Consider the following 5,948-nt stretch of genomic DNA (forward strand, 5'->3'; position numbering starts at 1 on the left):
GACCCTGCCTGCCTGCCGCCGGAGCCGCGTTCCTGCGCCCGGGGTTGGCCCGCCCCGCCCCGCCCCGCCCCCCGGGGCCGCCGCTCACCCCCGGCCCGGCGCCAGGACAGCGCGGGCTCCCGGGCAGCGCCGAAGGCTGGGGCTGCGTGCTCCCCGAGGCCTTAATGATAGGAGGCCGAGCACAGCTGCCTAGACCGGACAAGAAGGAGCAAGCAAGCAAGTTGGAGGAAGTGGAGAGCCGTGTGAATGGAGAGCCCAGCTTTGATGAGCGCTCGCTTTGTGCCAACAGAGTCCTAAACCTTGTGGCTCAGAGAGGGTCAGTAACTTGATCACCGTGACTCAGCCAGAAGAGGCACGGAGGGAAGGGAGGGCTGTGCTTGGAACTCCTAAAGTCAAACTTCATTCTCACCAAGCTCCACTGTGTGTCACCTTCAAGAGTCTGGATTTCAAGCATCTCCTTCTTTGAGCGCCACTCCTGACCTCACAGCTCATCAGTGCAGTACATCACTCGAGGGTTCACTCAATTCAGGCACTCGCTGACGTGTTTTCAGTACCTGCTATGGGCCAGAAATCAGTAAAATGTATCACTACTGCATACATCCTGCTGTGGATAATGCACATATGCATTATGGGGACACACATTTTCTTTGGAGAAGCAGCAGCAGGGAAGGGAGATAGGCAGTACTGAGGTGCCACTAAAGGAAAGGGAGTCAGGGAAGGCCTCACTGATAAGGGGACTTCCGAGCAAAACTGAAACCAGATGCCTCTGTACACCCACCTCTCGCTTCTCTCCTGATACCGTGGATGAAGTATTTCCTGCTTCACTAAAGGCCAGCCCCTCCCTTTGCTCTGGGTCCCTTTCCTTTTCACGGATTTTGGTCCCAGTTACACCTTGTTTCTCCTACAAACATGCATCATTCTCTCTTTTCTGAAATATTGCCATCGGATACCAACATGCTTTAGGGTCTCTTATAGTTTTCTTGGGAAAATGCTCTTTAATCCCACATTCTAACAACTGCCTTGTTTCTCTGCTCCTCCTATACAACAAATAAAATTTCTTCAAAAGACTTGTCAACAGTTGCTGCTTCCATTTTATCACCTCTTGTAACAGATTAGTAATGGCCACAAATTCTTTGACACTCCTCCCATTGAGCAGTGGGGCACAGGACCCCTACCTTCAAGTTGGCACTGACTCTGTGAATGCCTTAATTCATAAAATACAGTCATGCTATTCAAATTTGCAGGCACAGACTTAGAGACCAGCAACTTCCACCTCCTGTCACTTGGAACACTTGCTCTTAAACCTTGAGCTTCTGCATAATAAATCTGACCACCCCACTGGAGCGTCCATGAGAAAGTCCCTGACAACAAGAAGAAGGGAAGTGGCCAGCTAAGGCCAGCCTTCTAGCCACCTCCACCCAGGCAGCAGACATATGAGAGCAGCCCTCTTGGACACTCCAGACTAGTCCAGCCACCAAGTGAATACTGCTGAGGCACTCCAGTTGGACACAATGTGGAGCAGAAGAATCTACCTACTGAGCCTTTCCCAAATTTCTTACTCCCTGTTTATGAGCATAAGAAAATGATTGTTTGGCTCAGCACCTCACTTTAGGGAATATCTCCAATCTCCCATTCTCTACTTAACCCATTGTAATACAGCTTGTGTTCTTTTTACTCAACTGTGGCATTTGCTGTTTTTAAACCATCCATAACATCCATGTTATCAGATCCAGCTATTATTTCTCTGTCGTAATCATACGGAACTTGTAACCACATTGGGCTTAGATCACCACTCCCTTCTTTTCAAATACTTTCCTCTCTTGGGATCTGTGATCCCACCCTCTCCCAGTTTTTCTCCTACCTTCTTGGACTTCTTTGCAGGGTTCTCCTGTCACTGACCTCTAAATGACAAAGCCCTGGGACTAGTTCTGAGATATCTCCTCTTTCTACATTCTCCCTCAAGGAGATCCCATCAATTCCAGTGGATTTAAATACCACCAGTATGCTGGTGTTTCCACTGTACACACCTAGCTCAAGCTTCTTACTGTGGCTCTGAAAAATCATCCTTGATCTCTCTAGCTAAAGTAGCACACCCACCTCCAGCAACCTTTTGACTTTATCCCATTTTTTTCATTACCCATTGTTTCTGAAATCATCTTGTTAGTTTATTTATACATTTGTGGTCTGTTGCTGCCTAATGAAATGTAAGCTCCTTGAGGTCAGGGGTTTTTTCTTTTTCCCCACTATGATTCCGGGGCATAGAAAACAGCCTGGCAAAGAGTGGTCCCTTATAGGACATTTAAGGACTGGTTGGCTGGTGAGCACTCATTTTGTGCTCACTGACTGGCTGGCTAGTTGACTCCCTTTGGGATGTCTAATAGTCTCTTCAAAATGTGTCCAAAGCAGAACTCTTGATTTCCCCACCATAACATGTTATGCCCTCCAAGCTCTCCACACTTCAGTAAATGGCACCACTACCAGCCAGTTGCTCAAACTCGAAACTTAGACATCTTTGTTCATCCATCCATTTCTCTCACACTTCCTTGTCCCACAGGCTCTACTTCAGTATTAATTGTCTATTGCTGTACAAAAAATTACATCAAAACCTAGCAGTTAAAAACAGCATGCATTTATTATCTCATAATTTCTGTGCGTCAGGAATCTAGGTGTGGCATAGGTAGATACCTCTGGCTCGAGGTCTCTGATGAGCTGGCAGCTGAGCCATCAGCCAGAGTTGTTGTGATGGTTAATTTTATATGTCAACTTGACTGGACTAAGGGATGCTCAGATAGCGGGGAAAACATCATTTCTGGGTGTGTGTGTGAAAGTGTTTCCAGAAGAGATTAGCATTTGAATCAGTAGACTCAGTAAAGAAGCTCAACCTTCATCAGTGTGGGCAGGTGTCACCCAATTCATTGAGGGCCTGAATGGAACAAAAAGGTGGAGGGAGGATGAATTATTGCTCTCTTTACTAGGGTGGGACATCCATCTTCTCCTGCCCTTGGATATCAAAGCTTCTGGTTCTCGGACCTTCCAACTCTGAGATTTATGCCAGTGCCCCCCTCATTTCTCGGATCTTCAGACTGGACTGAATTATACCACCAGCCTTCCTGGGTCTCCAGCTTGCAGAGAGCATATTATGGCATATCTCAGCCTCCATAATCATGTGACTCAATTCCCATAATAAATCTTATATCTCTCTATCTCTATTGCTATTGCTACCATCTATCTATCTATCCATCCATCCATCCATCCATCCATCCATCCCTCTCTATCTATCTATCTATCTATCTATCTATCTATCTATCTATCTATCTATACTATTGGTTCTGTTTGTCTAGAGAACCCTGACTAATACTGTGGTAGTCTCATCTGAAGACTCAACTGTGGAGGGTGGAGGGGTGGTTGGTGGAGGTGAGATCAACTTCCAAGATCACTCACAAGGTTCTTGGCAGGTTTCAGTCCCTTGTCACATGGGCCTCTACACAGAAGTACAGCATAACAAGGTAGCTGGCTTCCCTCAGGGTGAGTAATCCAACAGAGCAAGAGAGCCTGCCCCCAAAATGGAAGCCACCATCTTTTAATAACCTAACTTCAGAAGTGACATCCCCCAACTTCTGCCATGTTCTCCTTGCTAGAAGCAAATGACTACCTCCAGCCCACATTCAAGGGGAAAGAATTTAAGCTGCACCTCTTGAGGGGAGGCATATCAAAGAATACGTGGACATATCTTTAAAATCACCACAACGTCCAAATAAACTTGAATCAGCCCACTTCTCTCCATTTCTGCTCATCACTCTGATCCAGGCGACCATTGTCTCTAGGTTCAAACAACCTCTTCACGACTCTCTCCTTAACCCCCCAATTCATTCTCCTCACTGCAGTCAGAGTATCTTTTAAAATTGTAAATCATATTATATCATTTCCCTGCTTAAAGTCCTCCTTCCCATGGCTTCTCATTTTAGTTTCTTATCTTGGCCTAAAAGGCCCTACAAGATCTGGCCTGTGCCTATCATCTGACCTAATTTCTTATCATTCACTCAGCATAATGTTCCAGCAACATCAGCCTTCTTATCACTCTGAAAACACGTCAAGGTTATTGCATCTCACCATTTTTGCTTTTGCTGTTCTTTGGCTACAATGCTCTTCCCATCCCCTCACCTGCTCCCTGACTGCTCCTTGAGTTTCTCTTTCTTGTCATTCAGGTCTTAGCCAAAATGTCACTTCTCCTGAGAGGCCTTTTCCAATGTTACCGTCTACAGTAGCCTCCCCTTGCATCCTTTGCCCACTGTCAGTGACCACGACCCCAGAGCTGATATGAAATTGTTAGCACCAGTGCAGAGTTACTGGTTGTTAGAATAATGACGTATTTCTGTGCTGGTTGGTAAATAGCCACGTCCTCAAAGCCCCCAAGAGGCGGACCATTCCTATTCCCCTGGAAACCACACCCCCACAAACACACTTCACCATGATCCAGCAACTAAGGGATTATTGCCAGGCACGGCAGAGTCTCCAGGACTCTTCTCCTGCATTGTGCGCCACTCACTTGTGACTGATTGAGGATGTGTGATAAGGGTTGTTAAGGACTCTGACTATCACACCTGCCTTCTCAGCCCTCTTCTCCATGTGAAACCATCCTGTGTGTGTATTTGTTTACTTGTATGCAGCCTGCCCTCCCTCATTAGCATGTAAACTTGAGGAAGGCACAGACCTTGACTAATTTGTCATCTCCCTTCTCTTCAACTCCTAGAACAGTTTCTGACGCACAGCAGGTGCTCAAAAAATTGGAGAAGAAATGAAAGAATGGATGAATGGTGAGAGCTGGGAGATAAAGGAGCCAGGAAGAGTAGGGACAAAAGGGTGGGTAGGAGTAGACAAGAGATGCCACTCCCTCTTCCTCTGACCCAGCTAATTTATTAACTTACTAATTTATTGATTATATAAATTACACAATATATGAATATCCTTTCCAACTTGTTTGTTCTACTCTGTGAGACCTTAGAGCAGTGATAGTTAACTTTTCTTGAAGGGACCCAACCAACTTTGAGACTCTGATGCATGCGGTAAACCTTCCTCTTGCAGTCATATATCCACAAAGCACCCATATTCGATTTCAGTGGTTTCACATACCCACTCCTGAAGCCCATGAAGACCAGGGCCAGACATTAAGAATCCTTGTCTAAAAGAAAAGTGGAAACTCTTGAATAATTAATGATATCCAATGGGCTCTCAATTCTTTGAAATGGTCCACTCTCTGTGGAACTCTTGTCCTGGGCCTTTCCACCTACGCTTTTGTCTGAAACACTTATTTCCATAACTGTATTCCCCATTTTTGATATGACCAAATCCTACTTGCTCCTTCAAGCATCAGTTTGGAATTTACTTCAGCTAGTGTTTCTTGACCCCTGACTTAAATACCCTTCTCACATGTCTGCTGTACCATGCTTCTTCTTTATTATTCTTACCACTCTATATTATTAACACCTTATTACTTTTCTGTTTTTCTCACTAGACTATAAACCTCTTATAACAATGGTTGTTTATTGTTATAGCCTTGATGCCTTGTACAGCACCTAACCCAGACTAGGTGCTCAATATATATTATTGAATAAATGAATGAATGAATGTTTGAAAATCATTACAGGAGCTTCTGGAGCCTTACAGGAGCCTTTAATATACCATATTTTATTGACTTAATGCCATCAATATTAAATACATAAATATTTTATTTTTATTATTTTATTACTTAATTAGTTTATTATTTTATGTACCGCTAGGAAAGAAACAAAACTATCAATTAATCCACAACACAATCTCAGAAACTATCAATTATACAATAACTTCCTATCTCAGAGTTATTAAAATGCGTAAAAAAGAGTATATATGAGCCCATGAAATATGAAAATTTAAAATTTATGGAAAGTTATGGAAGTTTTTTAAACTCAGAA

Source organism: Diceros bicornis, chromosome 3 (genome assembly GCF_020826845.1).
Source record: "Diceros bicornis minor isolate mBicDic1 chromosome 3, mDicBic1.mat.cur, whole genome shotgun sequence".
NCBI classification, from domain to species: Eukaryota; Metazoa; Chordata; class Mammalia; order Perissodactyla; family Rhinocerotidae; genus Diceros; species Diceros bicornis.